The sequence below is a fragment of the Gossypium arboreum genome, chromosome 10, assembly GCF_025698485.1.
Source record: "Gossypium arboreum isolate Shixiya-1 chromosome 10, ASM2569848v2, whole genome shotgun sequence".
Lineage (NCBI taxonomy): Eukaryota > Viridiplantae > Streptophyta > Magnoliopsida > Malvales > Malvaceae > Gossypium > Gossypium arboreum.
The window spans coordinates 13526535-13547587 of record NC_069079.1 but is presented as its reverse complement, the minus strand read 5'-3'; the positions used below and the strand labels follow the sequence as shown (position 1 = coordinate 13547587).

Sequence of the window (21053 nt, the reverse complement as noted above, 5' to 3'; positions counted from 1 at the left end):
GTCGATGAAGTTTTCTTAATAATGTTTTTGGGTTAAAGAATCTCATTATATGAATTCTCCAATAAAGGGTAGAAATTATTGTATTTTTATTGGTTCAGCCTCCTTCCTTGCGTAGAAGAGGTTGAAATCTTATAAAATATTGAAAATTTGAAATCAATTAACGATAATAATAATTTAAGCTAATTAAATGAAATTACGGATTCTTCAATGCGTCATTAAATGATAAAAGGCTCATTCGTCGTGAGCTATAGAGGTATTTATTGGCAGCAAAATAGACTCAACAAGGGGAATGATATGAAAAATAAGACTGGTTATATCTAGTATTAAAGTTTGTCTTGATTTGGTATTATTCTCGTGGCTTGTACCGAAATAGTGTTTTATCCCTAGATGTCCAATCAATTATTGTGTCTCAACGCATTTCGAGGAGAACTAGCTAACTCTAGGTATGAGTGGTATTTCACACTTAATCACAACTTATGCATTAATTCTTCAACGTCAGTCTGTTCAGATCTCTACTTAGTTTCACCCAAACCTCATCCTGGTCATGGATAAATCACCCAGGTTCGGGTCCATAAGCAATGACAATTGCCCTATGAAGACTTGCTTTCGCTACGGCTCCGGTAGGTTCCTTTAACCAAGCCACTGCCTATGAGTCGGCAACTCATTCTTCAATAACAAAATATGATACTAAAAACTAACTTAAATTTAATATTAATATACAGATATACGAAAGTACATTATCGAGCCCATTGATAGTGGCAAGCCTGCTTCTTTATAGCAGATATAACCAAGAAATGGTTGTTGAATAGTCAAGTTCGCCACACTTTAGTTGTTAGAAAGAGTAAGTAAAATTTAATTTGATTTAAAAATTAAAAAATTAAATTTTAGTTTATTCGAATGAAGTTAATTTAACTAACTCGAATTTTTAAAAAAATTTAAGTTCAAGATAATTTGAATAAAACAAATATTAAATTATATTATATTATTTTTTAAATTTTAAATTTGAATTATTATTTAGTCTAATTATTTTACATTCCCAAAATCAAAATCAAAATCCTATTCCTATTCCTATTCGTATTCCAAAATCCCTAAAATCTAAATCCCTGCAATTTAAATCAAACCCCCCAAATTAAAATCTCTAAAATCTAAATCAAAACTCTCCAATGTTCTTCATTTCTTCATCGGTTCACCAGGCTTTCTGAGGTTAGGCAAATCCCTCACCCGTCTTCAGTCTACGGTCTCCCATCCCTCCCCTGTTGAATTTGGTGGTGGAAATTGCTGCTGGTATGAGCCTTGAGGTTATAATTGTTGCTGCTGCTGCTGCATAAACTGCAAACAGGAAAGAAGATTTTAGATAGTTTGGTTTCCATTTTAAAGGAGGCATATGAGAGAGAAAAAAAGAAAAAGCAAAAGTAAAATCTAACTTGAAAACTATCTTCGACGTCGGAGTTTCGAGGTCCGCCATTTTTCTTTAGCAATTTTCATTTCAATGATGCTACATTGTCACGTGCTCATTTACACTATTGACATGTTGTTTTGTTTCTTTATGTTTTAAGAATAATATGGTGAGTTTTGGAAGTCAAAGCATATGGTTTTGGTGGTTCCGATCTTAATGGTTGTAAATACTTAGGTGGTTCTGATTATTTGGGTTGTAACGACACCAAGACTTCGTTAAATAGGCAGATATGGGGTGTTGCAGGGATATCTGCTTGAAAAATAAACAAGTCTCTTTTCTTAATTGTCATCTCTGTTTCTTTTCTTGTCTGCTACTTCTTTATTTTCTTTCTTGTGTTGTTGTTTCTCTGCTGTTAGTGTGTTGTAATTCTCAAGCAAAACGCAACAAGGTATCAGAGTTGACGATCTGCGATGTCTGGCAACGATGTTTCTACTCGGCTTCAAAAGGATGTGGGGGGTCTGCAGCAGGCGGTGGCAAAGCTGTAGAAGGACGTTTCACAGTGGAGTGCAAAATTGAAGGATGGTTTGAAGGAATTAAGGATAGAGTTCAAAGGGGAACTTAAGCTGGAGTTGTGGGGCTTGAAAGATAGGTTACGGGGGCAGATCAAGTCTGAAATGCAGAGTTTGTTGGAATTGTATTTGGGTCGACCATTTGCTTCCGTTGTTGGTGGATAGTCATCTGTTCCCGTTCCTGCTGGATAGTTGAGTGATAAAGGGAAGGGGATTTTAGGCGTGCTACCAACCGGGTTCTCGCCTAGGGAACCGTCTTTTAATTCGCCTTCAAAGGACACTCCTTCCTTTTTGCCCAATGTTGATGTCAGTTTGAGGTCTCATGTCAATGAACATTTCCCTAAGTCACACAAGTTGGAATGTCCACGTTTTGACGGGTCCGATTTTAAGGGTTGGTGGGCTAAACTTGAACAATATTTTCAGGCTGAGGGGATCCCTTCCAATGTTAGGGTCCGAATGGTAATGTTACACTTAAAGAGCAAGGCTCTCGACTGGCACCAGTTTTATACATAGAGGCAAGAAGGCTTCCACATGTTGGTTTTAGGGATATATGACCAGAGCCTGTGGGAGCACTTTGCATTGAGTTATTTTTAAGACCCCATGTCTGACTTGTGTCATTGAAGCAACATGGGTCGGTGGACTAATATCATGAAACTTTTGTTAGCTTGTTGAATCAATTGCAGCTACCCAAACCATATGACTTGAGCATATTTACCAACAACTTGAAAACTAAAATCGGGCAATACCTATAGTTGTTTAAGCTGAAAACTTTGGTGGAAGGATTTCAAGTAGCACATCAAGTGGAGGGTATATTACAAAAATCTCCTAGGAGGTTGTTCTTGACGGGGGTCCTACAACTTCAAAATCCTCGACTTATACAACTGTCGTTTCTCAGACTTTAAAGCCATAAACTACCTCCACGGGGAACTCATAGTAGTAGTAACTCTACTGGCCCGAGTGTAACTCACAAATCAGTCATGGCAATAGGTTCATCCATGAAGTTTAAAAGAACATTAACAATCATAAAGATTGATCATAGGAGGATGAAGGGATTGTGCTTTTGGTGTGGTTCCAAATATAGTGTGGGCTATAAATGTGTTAGGTTTTAGCTATATTAGTTTTTATTGGAATCAAAATTGGATAGGGAAAGGGAGGAGTCCCACGAGGATTTTGATCAATCGGAGGGTTCTCTAACCAAAATGATGGTTCAAGATCTTATACTTTCACTCCATGCTATCCAATGGTCCCAAGGTAACCATACGATGAAGGTGGCAGCATCTGTGGGAACTGCTCATGTTTTATTTTAGTTTACTTAGGAAGTACGCACAATTTCATAAGTGCAAGGTTGGTGAGATAGCTTGCCATATCCTTCAGTAAAGAACATAAATTGAAGGTCATGGTGGCTAATAGGGGTAATGTGTTCACCCAAAGGCTGAGTTTTTCAATAGAATTTTTTGTTCTACCAGTTAAGGGGTGTAATATGGTTTTGGGAGTGCAGTGGCTCCTATCATTGGGAAGCATTCCTTAGGACTTCAAGGCTTTGACCATGCAGTTAAACTATAAAGAAAACATATGCTTGTTACGGGGCATTCAGTCAGGGGCTATACAAGTCTTGTGGGATCGTGAGGTTGCTAGAAGTTTTTCCATCACGGGGAATTCTTGGGGCCCTATACACTCTAAGTGGCTACTGCTGATCATGCGTCACTACAATTGTCACCTAAACCAATCTCTAAGGATTTGCTTAATCTCTTAGAGGCGTTCCATAAGGTGTTTCAAACACCAACTGGGTTACCCCCATCATGCTTACAAGATCATTGCATTCCACTCAAGGATGAATCAGCGTTAGTTAAGATGAAACCTTATTGCTACCCTTAACAGTTCGCCCGGTTAATCCTCCGGGGCTCAAATAACTCAATTTTCTCCCATGCACTATTTGTGTCAATGGATTTGTTCGATCCAAAACTTGAGGGAATGGGTGTAATTCGAAAAAGGATTCATAAGTGGTTGTTAATGGATTCGAAGTTACCAAATTCTGAGGAGTCGGTATCAATTTATGCCTAATTGCTCCGCATATAGTTCCTCTAACTACATTTTCTAAACGAACCAGAGCCAATACGAATTGATCTTGTAAGAGATCTGCTACAGAAAAATATGCTTATTTTTCAAATGATTCATATCGTGAAGTGTACCCATTCCAAATTTTATTCCAATCAAACGATCAGCAACTGCCAATATATCTCGCGGTAACAAAAATGTATCGTTCTGAGGTATATTAAGATTCAATCTCTGGTTCATATTTCGTCGACCAATCATTTCTAATTCATATCTTTGTTGAAAGAATTTCTTTTGTAATTCCTTACACAAGGATTCAAAAAATACCGGATCCCCGCTTACACAAGAAAATTGTTGATAAACATCCAGAAGAACGAGATGGAACGATTGGTACATGAGATGCTACACAATGGAATTATAAGAGACAATAACAGTGAGTTTACTTCTCCAATTGTAATGGTAAAAATAAAAGATGGAAGTTGGCAACTATGTGTGGATTATCGGTAATTAAATCAGCTGACTATCAGAGACAGCTTCTCGATTCCAGTAATAGATAAGCTATTAGGCAAGCTTGGTCAGGTAATATTTTTCTTTAAACTTGACCTTCAATTAGGTTATTATCAAATCCACATGCATAAAGGGGATATACACAAGACAACTTCCCTATTCCATTAATAGAAGAACTATTAGACAAGCTTGGTTAGACAATGTTTTTCTCTAAACTTGACATTCGATCATGTTATCATCAAATCTGTATGCATGAAGGGGACATCTACAAGACCAATTTTCGGAAATAGGAAGGTAATTATGAATTTTTAATGCTGCCTTGTGGACTTACTAACGCTTTATCCACCTTCTAGACTCTAATGAATTCAATCTTTAAGTCTTTGTTGAGGAAATCAGTACTCGTCTTCTTCGATGACATATTGGTATATTCTAGCTCATGGTCTGAGCATTTGCTACAGGTATAAAGGGTGTTGAACTTGTTGTGATTCCACCAATTGTTTTCCAAAAAAGATAAGTGTCTGTCTGGGGCCACTAACATTGAGTACCTAGGCTATGTTATCTCTTGTGGCACCATGGCGATGGATCAATCGAAGGCCAATAACATGTTAAATTGGCCTAAACCAAGATCAGTCAAGGAGCTTAGATCATTTTTGGAATTATCAGGGTACTATAGACGGTTCATAAAGGGGTATGGTACCATTGCTAAACCACATACCAGACTTTTGAATAAGAATGAGTGGACATAGACATAGTCAGCCGGTGAAACTTTCCAAGCATTAAAAGTGGCCATCAGTTCAACCCCTGTTCTTGTGTTACCCAATTATAACAAGGAATTTCGTGTTGACATAGATGCCAACGACATTGGAGTCGGGGCCATCCTCTATCAACAGGGTCATTCAGTGGCATTTTTCAGCAAGACCTTAGGGGTGAGATATTAGGCATTGTCTATTTACAAGAAAGAGATGCTAGAAATATTATTAGCTGTTAAGAAATGACATCAATATTTGGTAGGTCGGCATTTCAAGATTCAAACTGACCATCAGAGCCTCTGATTCCTTTCCGATCAACAGGCTATCACGCCCTTCTAACAAAGATAGGTTGCCAAAATGCTAAGATATAAATTTGATATTGTGTACAAGAAAGGGAGTAAGAATATGATGGTCGATGCTCTTTTTCGGTAACCCGATTATTCCTCGGAGTAGCTTTTCCCAATAGTGGGAAGTTATATTGTTTCGGAGTTGTGACCATGTGCAGTAGTTATAGAAACACGACCCGAAGCTAAGTAAGTTGTGTGTCGAATTGCAACAGAATTTCAACTCACATCCAAAAAATTGGTGGGATGGTACGTTTTAGGAGAAAAGGGAAGTTTGTAGTGGGATCCGATCTGGAAATACAAAAGGAGCTTTTTAACATGGAGATATGGAGATATGGAGAAATTTTAAATTGAACATGGAGATATGTGAGAAGAACTGTAAAAGTGAAAATTAACAAAAAAACTAAATTGTAAAATTTGAAGAGTATAAGGACTTAAGTGCAAATAATCTAAAAATGGAGAATAAGATTTATTATGGATCACTTGACGTAGAATGGATTAGAATGAGACGTGCTGAGATGGAAATTACTTTTGGGACAAAATTGAATAAAATCAAATAGTACAAAGACTAGGTTGTAATTTTCCTATTTTCTTCAAAAATGGGAAAATTGTAATTCTCACAGCTCAAGGACTTATATCGAGAGTTAGATAAGAATTAATAACTTAGATTGGCATGAGTATTAAGTTTTGAGAAAAAATCGTGAAGTTGGAAAAAGGGCAAAATGATAATTTTACCATCAAAGAGGGTATTTGTAACACCCTAAACTCGGCCTAAACGTTATGACCAAATTTTGAGTAATTACATCAACTTGTTTAAAAATTTTTGTTTTAATCAAACTCAAAGTGCGTTTCGAAAACGTAAAATTTGACAAATCTTTTCCAGCTTTAAGGCAAACATACGTTAAAACTATTTGTTTATTTTTAGAAAAACATTTAATATGTTACTTAATTTTGCAGTGAAAATTTTTTAAAGTTTTAATTTTGAAAACCAAATTTTAAATTGTTAACCCGTGTGGTTCTGCAGTTTCATGTTAAAATACTAAAAAACAAACAAATAAAACAAAAACCAAAAATGATTCTAAACAAATTTACAATCCAAAATAATTAAAACGTAAAGTATCTTATTTTATTAATCAAGAAACAATCCGAGCTATGACATGCCATCCGTTCTTAAACTCACAGTTACCTGAAAAGTCAGAGATAAAACAAAGGGGTGAACTATAAAACTCGATGTATAACTAAAGCTCAAACTGAGATCACACACACAATACAATATACAAATCACCTAATCACATAAAATTTCATAACAAACAATTAAATAGAATTGAGAATGCATGATTATACAATGTCGTATTTTTCAAAAAATCATAGTGCAGATTTTCAAAAAACTTCCTACCCAATTCTGCTACACACCAAAATAGAGTTCCCTAGAACTCATCTAACCAAATCATACCAACAGAATAGTTATGGTCAATGCCATCAGAGATTGCAGTTAAAACTGCCAGATCAGATATATGTGGTCAAACCACTATATTACAACCCAGCTACCAGATTAAACATATGTGGTAGAACCACCGTAATTGCAGACAAGCTGCCTGATAGAAATGTAGATAAATCACTAGATAATGTAGATCATTAAACTGCTCGAACCCCCTCATTTACATATTATCCCAAACCCCATACAATGTGACATGACATGCATGTACTAAATTAGAATGAAAAACATATAAAACATGAAGCCGTGCAATATCAGAGATCAAAAGGCATGACATTTCATGCTTGAATAGAACAGACGTATCACAAATACAACATAAACAAATAAAATTTTCCATAACGTCACATGCATGGTCATATAAAAGATTTAGAAATACAAATTAACATAATCGCACATCATACACACATATACAAACATAACATACCATCAGAACAATCATTATCAGATCATGCAAATATTTTCGCATATCCTAAAAACATTATATATAGAAGCATATTAACAGATACCTTGTTTCCAAGCCTTATTTAAACAATATGGACCTTACAGAAAATCTAACTACGAGTCACAGATCAAACGACCCTAGGTGACAATTTTCAGAAAATGTGTGTAGGCCCACACGGTTGAACTGGCCTATCTTGTGTCATCTACATGGGCTAACACACGACCTAACACATGCCCGTGTGGCCCATATGGTCAGTGAGTTTTTAAGCTTTCTGTTGAACACTATTTTTACGAGTTTAAGTCACACACTTTTTCGTTTTTTGATGCCGACACAACAATAGCAATTTTTAGAACCTAAAAATGAAATTCAAAATGTGCCAAATTAGCAACGATCCCAAGGCCAAACTAATTATTCAATCCTTAACCGCAAGCAAATTAGCCTAAACATACCAAAATAGTTCCTTACCCTTGACAGAAATCAATGACAACCTTATTTGCTAGAGGGGTATTATGCGCTACTTGATTTGCACCTAACAAAATCACAAATTAGGCAAATTCGAAACCGCTAACGATCAATCAAATAATCCTCTCACTCTTGCAAGAACAAGAAAAACAAAACCCCATCATAAAAAGAGGAACACCATAACTTAGCCAAAGAAGAACAACCATTTGGCAAAATAAAATGATGAAAATCGAAAAAGAAAAAAATAATAAAATAGAAGGAGAAACGAAAATGGCATGATCAAAAGGCTAATTATGAGTATTTAAAACAAATCATAAAGAAGAAAACTTTAGGAACAGAAAAAAGGTACAATGGAAAAGAGATAATCCAGTAGCAAAATGCACAAAACTGAAAAATGAGAGAGTGAAGGAAGGAATGGGACGTGAGTTGGGGAAATTTTTTTAGGATAATTGTTTTATATTTTTAAATAAAAACATCTAATAAAATCCTACCCAACAGATTAGTTAACAACTTATCGTATATCCTAGAATTCGAATTTGACCCAACTACTAACCACATGGGCGGCACGGTAAGAGGGAAATAAAAATTTTTCCATACGCATGCGCAGAGATTCAAATACAATACCAAAGGTTAAGTTGAAACCTTACCACTGAACCAACAGACTCATTTTGTTATCAATTGCGTGAAAATATTACTTAATCCAAAAGGTCCAAGATGGGAATTAGACAAAATTTTAACAAAACTCAAGGGGAAAAGATTTGAACCGAGAACCTCTCACACTATTCTCACAACACTTATTTACTAAACTAGATCAAACTACTTGACAGAATTTTCACAACTATAATTCAAAAATAGGACGTAACCACTCTTAGTTTCACTAACTCAATTTCTACTAACCCAATTTTTTGGGTGTGACAACTCTCCCCCTTAAAAGAATTTTACCCTCAAAATTCCTACTGTCACACCAATCACTTAACCGCAAAATCTTAAATTCCTCTCTCCAAACTGACCATCATGCTACCGCTACACAACTCTGATTCTAATGTAATCCAAACAATATTTCACTCTCAATCCAAATAATATTTTTAATGAACTCCCCACTCACCAACTCGGGTTGCCTCCATAAACTTTTACAGAAATATCACTACCAATCCTATAACTCCAGACTCTCCAAAACATCATTTACCATAAACATGTAGGTAAAACTGATTCTTATCAATGCATAGTACAATTGAAATGAATCGCAGAAGTACCTAGATTGCTGCCAGATGCGTCTCGATCCTTTTAACGCCTAGTTGCATAACCCAATCTTCGATTTTGTTTTTGAGTCGAAACTTTTATCCGACCTAGAGAATGTCGCAAACAATGGAGATGATGCTCAATGGATCCATATCTAAAATATACTCTTATTTTCCTCCAACATTCATCCGAATGGCTCCTATCACAATAAGTACAAATCAGAATCTGATCCACATTCACAATTGCCTCACCCAGTTGAGGCCTGTATATTCTAGCTTGTTTCCTTGGTCGTTAATTCAAGTCAACAAGACCAGGATTCCTTTTATTTCACACATTATTCCTTTTTTTAATCTCGCCCTCTGAGCGTTTACTCTATTTCGCTAACTTGGCTTGATACATCTAAGGTTTCTTAATTACAGATTCTTGACCCACAGATCCGGGTCTCATTGACCCTCTGTAAATCTCTAAACACATCTTAGGGCACAATAGTGTCCCAAACTTCATGATTACCGCCCTCATATTCAGACATCTTAGCAGACTCGCAAATTTCTAGATTGGGCTTACTGTCCCAAGAAGAGACTCAGCTAAAGTCACTCGGCTATGTCCACCACACCCTCACACATCATGACCATGAGTACTCATTATACTAATGTATAGTTTCAGAAATTTTATGAATTAGTTTAGGTTTATTAAAAGTCCTAAGTCTAGAGTTTTTGTAATACCTCTCACCCATATTCGACGCCGGAATACGGTTACGGAGCATTACCAGAATTATACCACATTTTAAATATACATTTAATCAAATCATATACATTCCATTCAAAACCAAATATTTTGTCCCTAATACGAGCTTATGAGGCTCTAAACATGCATTTGGGGTTTTTCGAGACTAAACCGATAACTTCAAAAACTTTTAGAACACTAAAGAAATTTTCTCAAAAATAGGGTACACATGCCCGTGTGGCCCGGTCGTGTGTCTCACACGGCCAACAGACACGCCCGTGTCACAGGCTGTGTGGACATTCGAAATGGAAGCACATGGCCGTGTCTTAGCTCGTACCGAATCTCGTGAAACTCTCTGACTTGGTCACACGGCCAACACACATACCCGTGTACCATAAAAATGGCCATACACGCCTGTGTTCCATGCCGTGTACTAGGCCGTGCCAAACCTATAGGGTATACTGACTTATGCCACACGGCCAGGTCATACGCTCGTGTGTGAGGCTGTGTGGAGCATACTAACTTAATTTTAATTTCAACACCAGGGGAAACACGACCGTGTACATGACCGTGTATCACACATGGCTGAGACACATACCCGTGTCTTTGTCCGTTTAGACAAAAATAGGCTATTTCCCAAGCCATATTGCCACGCTATCTTATGCATACCTACATCAACCCAATTAGCACCAAAATATAACATATAATAGGGATTCAATCCACCTTTCTTAATCATATTTCATACCATTTCCAACACCAACCAATACAAAACATATCAATTCCACAATGTACCATCCAATTCACACAAAACTTCACTTATGCCATTCAACTAGGTAAACATTTTTAGACATGCATCATTATGCTCAATTTCACAAGCACATATCTTCTCTAATTTCTATCATTTGACAACCACAACATCTACTATCAATAAGCACCACAAAACCAACCTCAAATTCATAAATAAGCCATATACATACATTTATATACATAACTAAATCAACCAAAGTAAGCTAACTCATATGGCTATATACACAAACCACAACATAAGCATTTACAAGCCAACTTAAATGGCACAGCACATTACAAAATATACCAAAATGACCAACGTTCCTATACATGCCATATGACCAAAACACAAGCTTAAAAGTACCAAATTGATAGTTGGATAGTGTGATGAAGTCTCCAACGATCCCCGGATCCGAGTTAGCTTTGAAGTCACTATAAAACATAGAAAAATAAACCAAGTAAGTTTTATAGCTTAGTAAGCTCATATGAAATAAACTCAATCTTAACATGAATATACAAATTATCAATTTAAACATATCAACATGTAATTCATTTATTTAACAATCCTTTTACATTTTCAATCACAATATTTTATATGAACTTCACAACTTCTTCGATTTAAGCTTATAAGGTTCATGTACATACCTGTACCATATCGTATCAATCTCATACACAATCACATATTTTATTTACCCGTTGAACGATTCAGAATACTATCGGATACATGGGAAACTCGCACTCAAAGTGCCACATATATAGCCGAAGCTATCTCAATCTCATATCACATATACTGCTCACACTAGAGCTATCAACGGGCCTGCTCACACAAGCTGTGGGTCAAGACATAGCTACACGGTGCTGCTCACACAAGCTGTCAAGTAACCGCAACACATGCCGGTATACTCAGCTATCGGTAGGATGTATAGGACCAGCACCTGGATAACATAATCACAATAATTCCCTAATTACATGTCACTAGTATCCTAATCTATTCCTAAGGTTCAACCGGGATTTCAAATGCCGAATCGTCGTCAAATCATTATCGAACATATGCATAGTCTCGTAATCACAGTTTATGCAATATCAAAGCATTTAAAATACATTTATAATGAAATTTATCACATAAGAACTTACCTCGGATGCTAAAACGATGAAACGAATCAACTATTCTGTAACCTTGTTCTTTCTCCGATCTAAATCCGTATTTCATCTTTCTTGATCTAAATATAATCAAAATTAACTTATTTAATCATCTCTCTATTCAATTTAGTCCAAACTTCACTTTAAAGCATTTTTACACAATTGCCCCTAATGTTTCACATCTTTTACAATTTAGTTCTTAGACTCGTAAAATAAAATTCATTCAATTTCATCACAACCCAAGCCTAGCCAAATATTTATTATGCTCATAGCAGCCCAAAATTTTCATTTATTTCACATTTTAACCACTAAATTTACACATTTCACAATTTTAATTTGCATTTTCATTAAAAATCACTTAACAAAACTTGTATAATTCACAACAAACATTCATAATCTATCATCAAACATCAAAACACATGCTTATTCATCAATGGAAACATTCAAAATCTTTGACAATTTTGCAAAATAGTCCCTGGGCTAGCTAGACCTAGTTGCAACGATCACAAAAACATAGAAATCATTAAAAACGGGACAAAGTGCATATCTAATTGCCAAGATTGAAGTTTTCAAATTTCAAACCTTAAAAATGTTTCTTTTCTTTGTTAAAATCGGTTGGATGAAGAAGATTATGATTATAATGCCCTTTCTTTTATTTATTTTAAGTTTAATTACTAATTTACAAATATAACCTTAATTATAAAACATAAAAATCACTTAATACTTATCCATAATTTTCCACTCAAGTTAATAATGGTATAATTACCACTTAAGAACTTCTACATTAAGAATCCATAGCTATTAGTTACCTTTAGCTAATGGAATTCCATTTTTACACTTTACGCGATTTAGTCATTTTTATCAAATTGACTATTCAAACTATAAAATTTCTTAATGAAATTTTCACACAAACATATTATCATACTATAGACATTAACATAATAAGATAGTAATTTCGAATTCAGATTCGTGGTCCCGAAACCACTATTTCTATTTGATTAAAAATGGGCTGTTACAGTTTTAGCTGAGTTTTTTTTACAAAACTACCACAGTCTTTGGCTAGAACTACAGTTTTGCTAGTTTATCTAGTATGGCTAAAGTAAAGATACTTACAAGATCAACACCGAAGTCTCAGATTCTCTTTTTATAGACTCAAATATAAAAATAATCAAAATCTGAATACACATTTTTTATAAACCACAAATATCAAAATTATTCAAAAATTCAATTTATTTAAAACATATTTCATGGAGATTTTTGAACCCAAAAATCATAGCTTGAGTTTTGCAACCTCACTTTGATACCACTAAATGGAACACCTTAAATCCAGTCTAGATGTTATGACGAAATTTTGAGGAATTACATCAACTTGTTTATTTGGCACATCATACACACATATACAAACATAGCAAATCAGAATATACCATCAGAACAATCAATATCAAGTCATGCAAATATATTTTGTATACCTAAAACGCATCATATACAAAAGCATATTAATAGATTCCTTGTTTCCAAGCCTTATTTAAACAGTATGAGCCCTACAGAAAGTCTAATTACAAGTCATAGATCAAATGGCCCTAGGTGACAATTTTCAGAAAATGGGCTCACATACCCAAATTGGCCCAGCTCGTGTGGACACACGGTCTAACACATGACCGTGTTGCCTAGACAACCCAAATAACCCAGCCAATGTGACCCACATGGCCTGGCACACGCCCGTGTGGCCCATATAGTCGCTCACATAGCTTGATACACGGCTGCGTGGCATCGATAATGAGTTTTTTGGCTTTTTGCTAAACACTATTTTTATGAGTTTAAGTCACACACCTGTTCGTTTTTCAATGCCAACACAACAATAGCAATTTTAGAACCTAAAAACGACATTCAGAACGAATCGAATTAGCAACGATACCAAGTACAAACTAATTATTAAGTCCTTAACTGTAAGAAAATTAGCCTAAACATACCAAAATAGTCCTTACCCTTGATATAAATCAATGACAACCTTATTTGCCGGAGGGTATTATGCGCTACCTAATTTGCACCTAACAAAATCACAAATTAGAAAAATCTGAAACCGTTAGCCATCAATCAAATAATCCTCCCACTCTCTCAAGAAAAATTTAAACAAAATCGCATCATAAAAAGAAGAACACTCGTAACTTACCCGAAGAAGAACAACCGTTTGGCAGAACGTAAAGATGAAAATCGAGAAAGACAAGAAAATAAGAAAATAGAAGGAGAAACGAAAATGGCATGATCAAAAGTCTAATTATGAGTATTTAAAAAAATCACAAAGAAAACTTTAGGAACAGAAAAAAACCTGATGAAAAAAATATATTCCAATCGCAAAATACACAAAACTAAAAAATGGGAGAGTGGAGGAAAGAGTGGGATGTGAGTTTGGGAAAATTTTTGGGGATAATTACTTTATATTTTTAAATAAAAATATCTAATAAAATCCTACCCAAACAGATTAGTTAACAACTTATCAAATATCCCTGAATTTGAATTTGGCCCAACTACTAACCACTTGGGCGATAGAGTAAGAGGGAAATAAGCTTTTTTCTATATGCACACGTAGGGATTCAAACACAAGACCAGAAGGTAAGTCGAAACCTTACTACTGAACCAGTAGGCTCATTCTATTATCAGTTGCGTGAAAATATTACTTAAGCAAAAAGGTCTAAGATGGGAATTAGACAAAAATTTAACAAAATTCAAGGGAAAAAAATTCGAACCCAAAACCTCTCACACTCTTCTTAAAACACTTATTCACTAAGACAAATCAAACTACTTGACAAAATTTCCACAACTTTAATTCCAAAACAGGATATGACCACTCTTAGTTTCACTAACCCAATTTCTACTAACCTGATTTTTTGGGTGTGATAGTATTTTTGACACTTAGAATCTATATGACATCAAATATTAGTTTAAATATGGAATTATGGTAATGAGATGATCATAAGGCTTTTGAAATTGATTTTTTATTTATTAATAAACAACTTTTTGATCACACGTTAAAATTGTTTTGACTTGTTGATCCATGTGGTATTATTTTATAACACCAAAATAATTAAAATGATGAGAAAAATCCTCTCATATTTTTCATATTTTTCTTGGGTTTTCCTTCATTTTCACTCATTCCCTCCCTATTTTTCATTATTTTTTTTGTAAAATCTCCTCACCAAAATCTTGATTTAGCTATATTCCTTATCATCTCTATCACTCAAGAAGTTAGTGTTTAAGCCTCAATGTGAGAAAATGTAATAGGAGGGAGAAAGAAAATTATCAAGGTATGAGTTTTGTAGTTCTCATCTCACTCATGCATGAACTCATGTTTATTATTAGTTTTGGGTGTTGTTAAGCTATATTAATGACTATTTAATATTTTGATATTTACTAGATTTTTTGTTAGATCATGAAAAAATCAAAGAAGGGTGAAGAAATACGGGCAAAGAGAAAGGGAAAATAGTGGACTAAGCTAGAAAGGGAGATTCTCCACTATTTTTACAGTTTTGTATGGTAAGATATTATGTATACCTCTAAAATTACTTATTTTATGCTTTAAAATTTGATTTATTAATTTTTATGAGCATATTAACGTATATTGATAGGTAAATGTTTCTAAAATATGGTTTTGGACTTGTTTATAAAAAAATCAATCAATGTCAAATAATGTAAAATATAGTTAATGACATGAAAACTAGGATAGTGATTCCCGATTGAAGTCTCATCTCCCTATGAAGATGTAAATGAAAGTTTTGATTTGTAATACAATGATTTACTATTATGAATGGAACGGATAATTTTCTATTTTAGTGGCTAAAGCACGAATATTGTTCTTAAACTATATCAAATTTGATATGGAACTTACTAATACTCTAAAAGTAATGAAACATAACCCTAGTAGCTTAGTTAAATAGTTAGGATATGATTGGCATACCAATACGGGATTCTCCTGTTCCTGGCACTATGGTGTGATCCTGGTCTGGTATTTGGACACCCATGCTTCAGCGCTTTTGTTATTATAGTTTCCACATAATTTTGACTATGAGAATTAAATTGATTTTGACATGATACAAGTGAATACTTAAACGGTTCGATGCAAATATTCATACGCATTCTTTACGGTACTAAACTACTCTCTGTTTTCTGAATAGTGATATATTTGACATTTACATTACTTCTAAATGTTTAAAAACCTTGTATATTGTCTAAACGTCAATTTTAAATGTAATTATATAAGGTATTTCCATATTATCTTACTAAGCCTTACGCTTAATGCGCCATTGTCTTTGCACGTAGGTTTTTGGATTTGAGGCTTGGAACAACTTGAGATCACAAGCATGCACCATTACCATTTTCAAAGGGTATAAAACAATTATATTTGTATAACCATTCTTAGTGGCATGTACTAGAAAGGTCTTCCAAGAATACATACATATTTGTTTCACAATACCATAATTTGTAATGGTTGTGTTAATGGTTTTCACTTTTGAACATGATTTGGATGACTTTGAGACAATTTGTTATGGTTTTGAAATGGTGGCATGCATGATCTTGTTTGAATTTAATTGGAACTTAGTTTTGAAGAGGTTATATACATTTTAAAATGGTTTCAAGAAGTATGCATATTTGACAAGTTTTCATTCCAATTGTTTATTTTTTATGCTAAGTTTTAATTGGAAATTTGTTAATCTCAAAGTGTGTTTTATAAACAACTCATTTGAAGGTGTTTTGATGTTCGTTATCGGTTAATAGCATGTGATTTTTAAGATCCCAAAGTTTGGTTTTCGTGATGGTGAAGTTTGGGGATGAAAAATGGGTGTTTCAAGGCAATTTTTGGCTTTAGAGTTCGAAGTATCGATAGAATAGCTTAGAAGTATCAACATGAGTGTGTTAGAAGGCCTCAACGTGCTGTCTGGAGTACCTGTATGAGTACACTTAGGCGCTTCTACAGCAACAAGTGCCCTAGACTCAAGAAACTGCACTGTTTTGAATTGTTTTGACTTTTCGGGATCTGTTTTAAATCCTAAGCAACTCCAACCACCCCAGGCATCTTTAAAATGGTTTTAAATTGTCTCTAAAGTATTTTAATTGGTCAAAACTTGGATCAATGATTTTATGAAAATGTTTTTAGAGTTTCAAGTTTGGTAAAAAATTTTTTTCCCTCAGCTCGAAAAGCCTCAAACATTTGGTTCATGAACTAAAAAGGTGTTAACATATTTTCAATGACCCAAAATGATTTCGAAAATTGTATATTACTCTTTCTTAAACATTGAGAATTGTTTAAAATAAATTCTATAAGGTTACCAAATAGTGTTTTATCAATGGAATTTTTTTACTATGGTTTAGAAAGTGCTCCGATATCATATCCTATTCATTTTGAACATCAGGATAAATGAGCGGTGTTACATAATTTCCTTTTGTTTTGCAACTCAGTGAGTAACCCAATCTCATTTCTCGATTTATCACAAACTTGGCATCAACAAAGTTATATATGAATTATTAATGTAACAGCCCAAAATTGACCCTAGTCGGAATGTGGTTTCGGGACCACAAAACCGAGGCATAAAAATAATTAAAAATTTATTTTGATGCCTATAATATGTGTGTGCTCATGTATGACATTTTATGATGATTGATTTAGTGTTATAAAGGTGAATTTCACTAGAAAGGACTTGTGTGAGAAAATTAGAATTGAGATAGGCAAATGTGGAAGTGGTCTATTGATGCACACTAGGAAATGTTGTCCTTGCATGTCAAATTCCCCAAATTTGACTATAGTGGCCGCCAAGGTGGGCATGATGGGCAAGGAAAACATGTTTCCAACATGTTTGGCTAGTGAGTTATGTAGGAAGTATTATAATAAAAATAAGCATAAAAAATGAAAAAAAAAGAGAAAGATGAGCTTGGATGCCCTTGTTGCCGTGAGTGTGGAGAAAGAAAGAAGAATTTTTGTTCATCATTTTCATTTCCTTTGGGCTGAAAATTCTAAGGAGGAAGGAAGGAATTCTTGTTTCATGTTGGTTTGGAAGAGGTTTAGGAGGAGGTTTGGCGATACTTGTACCTAGATTAAGGTAAGTTTGATGTTTTGCCATGAGATTCATGTATATTTTAGTTGCTAGCTTGATGTTCTTGTTAGCCCATGATTCAAATCTTTGTTATGTCATGGGAATGAAATTCGCCAAAGTGAATATGGTGTTAATGCCATTGCATGCTAAATATCAAGCTTGATAATGATTCATGTGATGGTAGATTGAGGATTCTTAGATTTTCTTTTAGCATTTTGAATGAGATACTAAGTTCTTTGTTTAACCATGACCAAATTGAAGCGGTATGGTGTTGTGGTATTCGCCATGTTGTATCCATAAGTATGATTCATGCATGTTGCATGGTAAGTAAGATTTAAGCTTTGGATATGTGTGTATATTTGGATATAAGCCACTTGAGAATTCGCCATTGCACCTACATGAATATATGTTTGCACATGATGAATTGGTATGACAAGTATACTATTTTAAGGTGTCTATTTGCTTGTGATGTTGTTTCGGTTATGAAATAAATGAGAGATGTGTATAGAACTACAATATGTAATCGTTAATTAGGAAAATGTATGCTGTTTTTTTGTAGTATTAAGTGTAAAATTAGCCTCCATATAGACATGCATATTCGCCAAAGGAAGTAGATTGGTGTGCATGTATTCGGTTAGAGGCAACCATATTGAAGCCTTATCTTGGCTTAGATTGTTGACCAAATGGGTAATAAGTGAGGATGGTTGCGAATATACAAACATACATATGCATGTGTAATTGAATTGTGAATGTTTAGCAAGAGGGTTAAACTAGTTGATTTATTGATTAAGCTCAAGGAGTTAAAGAAGGAGAATCAAGCAAGGGAAAGACGAAGGTCATCGAGTAGCCGACTTGGACTGTTTTACCCAACACAAGGTAAGTCATTAAGCGTATATTTGGTGTTGATTTAAATGATCAATATATATATGCAAATGTGTTTAAATGAGTTGGTGTGTAAATGGAAATGTATGTGTATGGAATGATGCCATTGTTGAATGTATAAAGGCAGCAAAATACATAAGGTATTGGTCTCGGCACTAAGTGTGCGGGTATAAATGGACACGGTGACAAGATTGGCACTAAGTGTGCGGGTTTAAAATTGTACAGCACTAAGTGTGCGAGTTTGATTATATAGCACTAAGTGTGCGAGTTGAATACATATAGCACTAAGTGTGCGGATTCACTATATGTTCTTGCATTACAATTGGCACTGAGTGTGCGACATTATCGAGCTAATCCCGGACAGCGGATCGGGTAAGTACCTCGAGCTCTTGACAAATAGAAAATATGTTCATTCTCGGGGTTGAATTTGGTAAGCCTTAAATCTATGTGATGATTGAAATTGTATGGTTGTGCTGGAAATTGAGTTAATGTGTAAAAATGCTTCGATTATCTTGTTGTGTAGAATATGAAATGTGGATGTATGAATTGGTACAAGTTTGGACCGAAAGGTCCGAGGTATTATGGTATAGATTCGATATGGACGAGTACCTAGCCTCATTTGTTGTACATGTAGTAGTAACTTTATCAGTGGATTGACGAATGCTTATGACTTACTGAGTTGTAAACTCACTCGGTGTTTTCTTGTCACCCATTTTAGGTCTCTTGGAATCGTATTGTTGCGTGCTCGGAACCGTCGTTGAAGTCATCACACCGGCTGAAATCTTGTGGTATTGTTTTTTTTTGTTGTTGAAGAACATTTGGCATGTATAGGCTATTATATTTTGTCGAATTGTGGGTTGTAAACTTTAAGCCATGTGAAAATGGCCTATGTGGTCGTCGAGTGGGATGCTAGAACCTATAGCCACGAGTCTTAGAAATTCAAATTTTGTTAAGGTGGCCATAATTTGTGTCATGTATGATGGATGATTAAGGCCAAGGAAAAATTCATGAAATTGGCATAGTCTACTGCAGTAACTGTTGCGGACAGCAGCAGTGAGATGAGATTGAAAAATCACTAAAAATAGTAGAAGTAGAATTAAATAGTGAGTAAATTATGGAACTGAACCTTGATGAATCTATTTTTATATGGACGAAACGAAACGACCATATGAGCAGTATACTGGGAAATATTAAAGTTCTCGTGAGACAGGACCAGAACGGTTTCTGGGTCCCCTGTCGCGACTTTGAAAATTTACCATAAATTATCCAGAAAGAATTAGGAGTCATGCCTTATATGTAAAGATTCCATTTTGAGTCTAGTTTCATTAGAAACAAACGGAACCAGTATTAAAGCCCTGTACAGAAAGATATTCAAGTTGTAACGCGCGGAGGTCAGAGCAGTCGATCCCTGTAACATGGGTGACTTTAACTAATAAACTGTACCAATTGGCCCAACCAAAAATTCTAAAAATAAATCCATGGATGGGTATATGAGTCTAAATTCAGGGAAAATTTACGAAACCAGTTTCCGAGTTTTGGAACTCGAGATATGATTTTTAAGGCGACGATGACGCAGTTTTCCAGCCTGTCCAGAAATGCCAAATTGGTCGGTACTTTAAGAGGATTTGTCTCGTTAACCCCTCGTGTCCGACACCGGCGTCGGTCACAAGTTAGGGGTGTTACAATTAATATATTAAAATTATAAAAAATATAAATTTCCTTAATAGTTAAATTGCACTAGACACCTCTAAACTATGGCTCACATTTTAAATTGGTCTTCAAACTTAAAAAATATTGATGTTATATGAATTAGCCCTTCCGTTATTAAAAATTATTAACTTCACCATTAAATGGCATCTCAAATCTTATGTAACATAAGCTAAAATGAAAATTTTAAAGAAGAGTAAAATGTTGCAATATAATTTTAAATGTAAAAATTAAAAATAAAGTAAAATAGAAAAAAGAGAGCGAAAAATAGATCTTTTGTAAAAGTTTCAAAACCTCAAAACCAAGATATTTTCCATATATATTTTAGGATATTCAATTTTCATTAAAATTTTCATTTTAAATCATGTCACACAAGTTTTGATGAGTAATTTAATGAATAAATTAATGGTTACTAGAGAGGACTTAGTTGATATAACTTTAATAGTTTAAGGATATAAATAGAATATTTTAAAATTG

General features: G+C 34.6%; 2 long non-coding RNA genes across 2 annotated transcripts; one reads left to right on the top strand and one right to left on the bottom strand.

Moving 5' to 3' along the window:
* Nucleotides 1-1149: 1149 nt before the first annotated feature.
* On the bottom strand, nucleotides 1150-1830 carry LOC128281622 (uncharacterized). The gene is made up of 2 exons (XR_008271872.1): nucleotides 1425-1830; nucleotides 1150-1329 (listed from the first exon to the last, which is right to left on the bottom strand). It is a non-coding gene; the product is annotated as an uncharacterized LOC128281622 (long non-coding RNA).
* Nucleotides 1321-3995, top strand: LOC128281624 (uncharacterized). Its single transcript, XR_008271873.1, has 2 exons — nucleotides 1321-1456; nucleotides 1813-3995. It is a non-coding gene; the product is annotated as an uncharacterized LOC128281624 (long non-coding RNA).
* The last annotated feature ends 17058 nt before the right edge of the window (nucleotides 3996-21053 follow it).